The 9,595-nt window shown below is 33.4% G+C and overlaps 1 protein-coding gene across 2 annotated transcripts in view; it reads right to left on the bottom strand.

Moving 5' to 3' along the window:
* Window positions 1–608: 608 nt before the first annotated feature.
* The window catches only part of LOC129257073 (collagen alpha-2(I) chain-like), a 28,116-nt gene continuing 19,129 nt past the window's right edge, over window positions 609–9,595 (bottom strand). Inside the window, exons 9-10 of one of the 2 annotated variants that reach the window (XR_010293108.1) lie at window positions 3,265–3,355; window positions 609–2,812 (exon numbers count right to left, since the gene is read on the bottom strand). The gene's annotated coding sequence lies outside the window, so the exon portion shown is untranslated. Of the gene's footprint in view, window positions 2,813–3,264; window positions 3,356–6,509; window positions 9,102–9,595 lie in introns of those variants that run through there. The other variant, XM_064097321.1, reaches the window with a different exon arrangement.

The following is a 9,595-nucleotide window of genomic DNA, read 5'->3' as shown; positions in this document are numbered from 1 at the left end:
GCATAAAAATGTAAGTTTTCAAACTTTCTAGGGGAGGGGACGGCCATGGTGTAAATTGATGAAAATGAAATGGATTTAACATTCCAAGGTAAAAATATACAGTATATATTTAATAACAGGTAACCTAAGTATAAGTTTTAATATTATCATCATTATCAACCTCCTTAAATTCAGAAATCCCCCCCCCCTTTCTCTCTCTCGCTCTCATTTCTCCCTCCCCAAGAATATCAACCTCATGCAATACATGTATAGGTGACTCTGATCAAGTCAAATCTCTCTTATTCGACTGAAGGAAGGTGACCTTTTATGAAGTCTTGTGAAGGCATATACAATTTTGAAGAGGCAAAATAGCCCTTGCAATGGTTTTTATATGTTCTTTCTTCAGAGAATTCTTTTTTCCCTTTACAACCCTGGTGTATTTCTCTCTCACTCCCATCCTCCCCTCCCCCCCCCCCCCAGCTCTCTCTCTCTCTTTCACACACATTCAAACGCACTCTGTGGCTCTCTCCTTTATTCTCTCTTTCACACTCTCCCTCTTCCCCTATCTCTGACATCCATTTATCACTATATACAATGACAAAAAGAAATTTAATACAAAATAACTGAAATTCACACTTGATTACCTTTACTTTAATTTGTTTTTTCATTACAAAAGTTCTTTCATTAAAGGCTTTGTTCACCATGGGTCATCACCTCAACTCTCCCTGAGCAAATAACATTGCATATATGCAACCTTTACAACAATTAGCTGTTACATTAATAAATGTCTTTAAAATATTCATCAGCAAAAGGCTTTTCTATCACTGGCCGGATTAAAAAAAAATCACAATTACAATGAACATCAATACTATACAAGGAAATAAAATCATACTATTAAGAATTAGTATTACCTAACATTAGGGAATGCTTAGTTTAATTAACGAACAAATATTCTTACATAAATGATATAATAAAAATCCCAACAGAAATATAGATATAAATAAACCAGAAATAATGTAATTGATTCATTGATTTAAATAAAACTATCTAAAGAAATTAATATATGTATATATTGATCACACAATAAAGTTATCCCTTCTGTATAACTATTAGAATTAGTTTAGTGGATTATTGATATTTGATTTAGCATGCTAAAATGCATGTGACAACCTGCCTCACATAGCATCTTTCAGAAGGTTCATAATTAATCATAAATGACTAATTCCACAAATCACAAATTTAAAGGACAAGTCCACCACAACAAATAGTTTATCTGAATAAAAAGAGAAAAATCCAATAAGCATAACACTGAAAATTTCATGAAAATCGGATGTAAAATAAAAAAGTTGACTTTTTAAAGTTTCGCTTAATTTCACAAAACAGTTATATGCACATCCTGGTCGGTATGCAAATAAGGAGAATGATGACGTCATCCACTCACTATTTCTTTTGTATTTTATTATATGAAATATTATAATTTTCTCCCCATTGTCAAGTGAAACAAGGATTAATTCCTCCCTGAACATGTGGAATTAGCATTGTTTAGTACTACATGTATATGGTTCAGTCAAGTTGGTCCTCATTGTCAAATCTGTAAAAAATGAAATATTGTATAATTCAAACAATAAAAAACAAAAGAAATAGTGAGTGATGGACATCATCGAGTGACTAATTTGCATGTCACTGAGTTGGGCATATCACTGTTTTGTGAAAAATAAGCGAAACTTAAAAATGCCATAACTTTCTTATTTTACATCCAATTTTGATAAAATTTTCAGCATTATGCTAGTTAGATTTTTTTCTATTTATTCAAATCAGCATTTTTCTGGGGTGGACTTGACCTTTAATATCTTGGAAAAGCTCCCCTTCTGAGGTTTTGAGTTAAAAACATTCTTGTTCCTGATAAAGCAAGGAATAATTATTTTTTACCAAGGTAAATTCAGGTTCAACACTGAGATTAGACCCAGCTATACCTGTTGTATTTTTTTTTTTCATTTAAAGACAGTTAAGATCAAAAGGGACATTTTTCATAAGGTTCATTACCTCACACTATTATCTTAGTGCACTGCATAATTTTGCATATTTTATAGCTCACTGACAGAAATCATGATTGGTGCAAGAATGAATGATTTTAAAAAGTTAAGATTATTAGAATAAGAAGATACGGCAATATTACAGATTATACAATCTTCAAAATTTGGTCTGAGGAGTACACACATGAGGCAGAGGGCACTGATCCCTCTCCTATAAAAGGGAAACATAGAATTAGAAAGGTCTACTTTCTCTAAAAAAAGAGGGCCAAAAAACTCTCAAGCCATCCAAAACATATACAGAAATAAAAAAATAAAAAAATAAATTCATGAAATAAACTCACTAGGGAGGAGATATTGCTTGGTGCAAGATGTCGTAAATTTTGCTCCATTGAATAATAGTAGTATAGCTCAACTCAAACTAGTTATTATGCTCTCCTTTCTTGCTCCCCTTTCTTTACTTTTTTCTCCTCTCCCCCACTAATTGAAAGATCACAGATGAATCAGTTGCCAAGTCGAGGGGGGGGGGTGACTGCTCAATCTATGATCTTTCAAGTAAAAAACAAGCATAGATAAGTCAATTGGCTCCCTGCTAACACTTGTGAGAACATCATTTGCTGCCAAGTATGCAGATCCGACAACTTTCCTTAATTGTGATTGGCTGAGAAGCACCATTACTATAACTGTCATATCAAACTGACAAGCATAGCTACTATAGAGCCAGTCTTTATCAGGTTCCCTTCAGCATTACAATGCATACAATCCAACAAGGTAATCATCCAATGGGAGGAGCTACAGGAACCCTGCAGAATTCAAGAAAAAAAAAGGTCAAATTAGAAGAGAGAGGAGAGAACAATAAAGTGAAGGGAAAAAATATATATAAAAGAGAGAGGGAAGTGCAGTGCTCTCTTTTATAAAAGGAAGACATGCCAATTTGGATAGTGTGTTAAATGGCAGCCATGTTTTCTCTTACTCTCCTAACATTTTATTATTTTTTCAGATACATTATTTAGTCACCAGAGCAGCATCGTGCTCTTATCAGAATGAATCCATTCTACTTTACTTCTGTATAGAACTACTTTTCAATCTACATATATTTGGTATGCATATCCTATTTTGTGATAGTTTTGTTACAAGTTTTCAAAATCAGTCTCTTCTTCTGTTTGTTTTCAAACATGGCAATATTCATGCCTCTGTTATCAACAAAAACATTGAGTTTTGTTAAATATATATGTATGTGAAGAATTAAACTCACCCTTTTGGTGTACTCTTTCAGTGTGATACTTCATACCAGGTATCCTCTGTCCTCCACTGATGAAATGATACCAATCCCTCCCATCAGTATACTGTGGAAAGTAAAATATACTGACAACATAAAAAAACAGATTGTTTTGTACAGTGCATCCAAGACAAGGAAAAGTAAAATTTGGATTTATTGAGGTTCACTCAAAATCATAATCTGTAAATTAGCAGACCTGGCTGGGGCAGGGGACAGATCCCCCCCCCCCCCACACACCTACACACACAGAAATATAATTTTGATGACTCTTTTTCCCCAAATCCCCCTATGCAGTTAGACCTTTTTTTGTGTAAAAGTGCTTCCAAAATTGTGATGACCTTAAATTTGTTTATTTGTGAGAAAATTTGTTGCCCTCCTGACAAGGTTTGCTAGGTATGCCACTGCAAACATTCATTATGACAAGGCACTGAAAAAACCTACAAACCATAACAGTGTGATATTTTTAGGAAGATATAAGTATTTTTTGTCAAAATCATCAAATTTCTTGAAAGAGTATACTTTTTTCTATGGACTATTAAAAAATGTACAAAATAAACCCAAATGGCTGGTTTGACAGTCTTTTTTTATCATCTTGCAGTTTGTTCTTCCTGAAGTATTCCCTTTACTTTGAACTACAATAAATTATAATAAACTGAATAAAATCTTTCACTGATACTTCTCTGTAGACAGTAGTTAAGAACAGGATATGCCTATAATGTAATTGATAGACCCTTCCAAGATAACCTGAATTAATTCTAATCCTTTTTTTGTAGGCTTATACAATATTGTAAAGGTATATTGGTTCAACTTTAATCCCTCTTTTCTCAAAAGCAACTTTCTACAGTAGTCAATGATCTTCTCTTTGTAATGAGGGTTAGGAACATCCAATAGTAGTGAGTTAAAGCTGAGATTCTCCTCGTTCAGTATGGATATTCAACTGCAAATTCATTTCTGGTGACTTTTTGTGGATTTTGCCATGCCTGGTCACATTTGTAAAGGTTCGATTGTCCTTTTCAAAACATTATTTATTGACTATAATTGCAGTCATCATAATGAAGTCGATAAATATCACTTTCTGTGGGTTTTGACTAGGGCATGCTGGACTCCAAACTTATCTATAATTTTGACTTTGCATCCACGTTTCACAAAATTTGAATGATAGTACATATTGGAAGGAAAGCATTGATCGGTTTGGAGAAATAATTCTCTCTATTATTGCACTTTACAACTTGGGCAACCCACTGTTCAAAATATGATACTGAATACCAATTAATACTATTAACATCATAGCCAAATGTGCATCAAATGTCAAAATCTTGGTAGCAACATGAGTGGGAGCTGAAGTGATCTACCTGAAAAGTCTTCTCAGGAAGTGGGGCAAAAAAAAGGGGGAGAGCGTCAACCCCTTCTTTGGAGGTATACTCCTGTGTCCCATCTAAAATATCAAAATTCTATTTGCAGAAGGGGGGCACCATCACTTCTTTTGTTAGGCAAGACATTTGCCAAGCCAAGATATCATATATGTTTATTGAGTGGCGTGTATTTTTCTTGGCTGAGAGCTTAGTTATATATATTCTTTTCTTTCTTTTTGGATAGATATTGCTGCACACTAGGGGGTTGGTTTCCTGTTTGAAAAATATTTTCTATCTGCCTCAAGAATTATATCTCTTCAACTTACCCATCCCCCCAGTAATTATACATAAATACATACGTACTGCAGAACACATAACGTGACATCAATGTTTTCCAAAGTCCTCCTAAAATCAAGGTTATTTGCAGATCAAATTCAAACACTTCAAATATTATTGCACGACTCTTTCCCTTGACTTCCCAAAGAAGCAAAGTATGAGATGGTTGGGGGGGGGTCATAATCTCACACACAAGTGCTGTGCACTTTGTCCAACCACCTCAGAAATACATCCTAGATGTGATAATCTTCATAACAAAGTTCTACCCCCTAAATGGTAGGACATATGAGAAAATTCTTCCTTAAATGGCAATGCAGGAATATAGTGCTGAAAAAAAAAAATCAATTTTTTTTTTCAAAGGATGTCATCACTGCCATGTATTTTGATTGATGCTCCCAGTCTCACTGGCATATTGTTTTAAATTTCATCTATCATTCTCACTTCAGTATCTCAACCTTCATAATTTTTAGACTCCTTTTCCAACTCTAGCCCATCTCACAAAGTTTTAAAAACGTTCAAATGTTTCACAAGGTTTGAATTGTTGCTGTTTCATATAACAGTTATATGCACAACATGGAAAATATGCAATTGATTGAACCAATGTCACACAATTACAATTTCCTTCTCTATTTTATATGAAGTATTGTGATCTTCAGCTCTCATAAAAAATGATTAGACTCATCCCATAACTTGTGTAATGGTCATTATTGAAAGTTAAGGATTCAGATTTTAATAAAATTTTCAGTGTTGTGCAGGTTTGCTTTCCTCTTTTCATTAAAATCAATCACATTGAACCTGAACTTTTATATTATGTACCATCATGCCTCCCTTCTCCCCTTTCGATCTCTTTCTCCTCTCTCTCTCCCCCCCCCCCACCTTCTTCCTCCCTTTCTTCTCCCCACTCCCTCACTGCTTTCTCTCTTGCTCCCTCTCTCTCCTTTTCACCCCATTAACTTGTCCATCTCATTTCTTTCTTTAAAAAAAAAAAACTTCTAACATTCATTTCAACTAAAACCCCATTCAGAGTACTTAAGCTTTATGAAAGTTACAGGGAATAGGTTTTATGATGTATAAGAATGGAGGTCAGTGAAATTACAAACCCATATCTTCCTCCTTTGTAATACAGGACCCTAAAGAAAATACCAAATTATTCTTCTGATTTTCCAAGAAAGAACTCATATACAGTTGAATAACACCGATGCAACATTTCATTGTGATGTAGATGAAGGATGCTGGGCACTTTTAGTAGATGACAAACTTTGGTTTTCAAACTTTGGAACAAACCCCATTCATATTAAACTTCGGTCATACCACAATATTGCAGTAGTATTGCAGTATTCTCTGTGTATGAATGGCCAATATTGGTACATGTATACATGCAAGTATAACCGTTACAATTATTGCAGTATTGGCAGGGTATTATATATTAAAAAGAAGCAAAGACATATAGCTAAGAGGGGAATAGATGAAACTATAACAGATTTCAATTCTTGTCATCTATTGGGGGACAAATAAATACACATCAGTGGAATGTTGGTTTGCAATTCATTATTTATTGATGAGAGAACCTGAAATACAAAACATGAACACAAAAATGTTATTCAAAAAGAAACCTATCATCGAAACAGGTGCTAATGAACAACAAAACAAGGTATTCCTAGATAAGAAGATGCTTCAATCATAAGGGAAATGATACTACCGATTTAGCTTCCAATCATTCAAATTCATGCCAGCTAGATTGGCTGGGATAGACATGAGTTAAGACTTGGGAACTAAGGAATACACACAAAAAGAAACACTAGCTCTGTTTTTTAAAGGAAAATTTCATCAAGGATAACCTAATTTTCATTCCAATGTCATTATTTACTAGTACTTAGCTCTAAAGAAATCACCACTATAATCCAGTTGAACAATAAAACTCTAGGTGGTAGAAAACTAGAAGGATTGGCCAGACAAAAAACACGTTACACTAGAAAAGGCTAAATTAAGCAACGGATTACTCAAAATAATTTGTTAAAATATTTAAAATCAATGTTCACATAGCTTGAAGTTGATTGTACTAGCCACAAAGTACATCTAGCCTAATAAAAAAGAAGAGATTGTGGCTTTATAATTGATTTTCTTGTTCGATTACTACTATCAAAATAAGTAAAAGGGGAAATTTTTCACCCACAATACGTAATGTTTCAGATATTTTCACATACAGTATCCCTTCATTCAAGTTTTATTGCCAGTGGCCATGGATAATGTTACCAATCACCAGTGATGATAAACCACAATGTCTGAATGCTCCTATGTTGCTAATGGTGGTTGATCACCCTTCTAAGCATGTTTGCGCTATATTTTGTAAAACTTGTAACGTATCATAAAGTGGTAATAATATCTGAATGGCATTTTAACAATCGCCTACTGTGATCTATCACAAGGTATCACAAAGAGTACTTGGTGAATGGCACATTACTGATAGTGATTTATTGCTATCTATCTTGAGTGTGGTGATAACATCTGAAACCATCAAAATTATCCCCCTACCTCCTTGCAAATAAAGTACCATTTATGTACATTACTTAAAAAGACGTAGAAGGTTAAGGACACATGATGGACATAAGACTAAAAATTAATTTGTCTATGCCTGAAAAACAGAAATGTCACATCCATAGCTGCAACATTCTTATCATTCTAGCAAATAAAAAAGCTAATTGATGATTCAGTGCCAATACATGTTAAGTCAATCCAAGTTTCTAGAAACTAAAAGAAGCAGGGTATATTATATATTCAACAATAGCCTAGTTGAAAATTCAATAAAAGTCATATATACATTATTATTTTTAACGATTGATAAACTAAATATAGGCCAGTCACAAGGAACTGATCATAGACTAAGGACCCAGAAAATATTTTCAAATAGTCCTAAAACAATGTTTTGACATCTTTCACCAGTGCTAGAAAATCTTGATCCATGATTTCTTAAATTAACACCAAGAGAAAAGACAGAATATTCTTTAATGAATGTAAAAAGATTAAGTCTATGGCTACAAAAATTACATCTGTACATCTTGCTAGTCTAGAATATGAGCTTCAGAGGGCTTACATGTACATATTTTTAGTGCATGTTTGCACAAAAAGCAGATGTACATGTATATGTAGTAAATAATGTTTGCATCGTATGGGCTTATATAGTAATAGTAAGTTATGGATAGAGCAAATAATTATTTACAACCAATCTTACCTTTCAACAGAAAGAGAAAAATACATGTCTACATGCAGATGCTTTTTGAAAGAAATTCAAAAATCATAACTTTATAATACATACAATGTCCACATTTTTATGTGTCAAATATGTGGCTTGTTGTGGTGTCAAGTCATTTCACCATCTGCGACAAATTTTGTTAATAAGACCTTAAAATGTTTTTTTTTTTTTTGGATTTACACTAGATTTCATATGAAGATAACATTCAGTTAGACTAAATAATTTTTATAAGAAGAACAAGGTATAACAAATAATCACTAGCAAATAAATATATACACTAGAACACATAGCCAAAGTCTTGAATTTACTTGGAATATATATGCTAAAATTCAAGTTGGGGTCTTGGATGTCACATCACTAAACTAACCATGTATCAAGTAAACCTAATGTTAACTTAATCATTGAAGTCAAGTGTCCTGCAGTTAACAACCTAAAGAAAATAATGCAATCAATATACTACATATAATATTAACATTGATTGCATGATACAGGACACAAGTCTCACACTTGAAAACCTTAAATTCATTTCAACTCAAGGCCGGTTGGACTTCAATCAGAAGAAATAGAAAGCTAGAACTTTTTGCCCCAATTCTATACTCATTGTTACAACAACTTGACATCTAATATATAACTAAGTTAAAAAGTGATAGGATCCTTGAATTCTCCTTTATTGATACCATTGTATTCACATAGACCTATCATGAAGAGCTCTATTCTAGTGGTAATACCATGAATTACAGCACTATGCTGTAGAGTTGTGATCACCTAGGTCACAGGTTGTAGCTGGAATCTCAAGGCAAGTACTCAGTAAAGTACTCAAAATAGGTGGCTAGTGACTAAAGAGTAGGCCGACTGGAAGGCTAAAATAATACAATCTGTGAGGTGAAGAAAAAAAATTATGGAGATTGAAAAATAAATAACATGTGAACATCTACATTCATGTCACAGGCTAAATAGAAATAGAGAATATGAAAAATTACATGTAGGACTAAATGTGATCTGACACATTATTTGTATTTTAAACATGACATTCCTTTTGACAACTCACATTGGAAACTATACTAGAATTACAGATTAAGGGAATGACTGGGAGGAGTATCATTAAGGTTAACCACCATAAAGTTGCCGGATGTGAATTCTGATTAGAGGTCAAGTCCACCCCAGGAAAATGCTGACTTGAATAATTAGAGAAAAATCAAACTAGCATAGTGCTGAAAATTTCATCAAAATCGGATGTAAGAAAGTTATGACATTTTAAAGTTTCCTTATTTTTCACAAAACAGTGATATGCACAACTAGGTGAGTCAGTCGATGATGTCTATCACTCACTATTTCTTTTGTTTTTTATTTTTTGAATTATACAATACTC

This window comes from Lytechinus pictus, chromosome 3, assembly GCF_037042905.1.
Source record: "Lytechinus pictus isolate F3 Inbred chromosome 3, Lp3.0, whole genome shotgun sequence".
NCBI lineage: Eukaryota > Metazoa > Echinodermata > Echinoidea > Temnopleuroida > Toxopneustidae > Lytechinus > Lytechinus pictus.
This window is presented reverse-complemented; position numbering and strand designations above follow the sequence as displayed.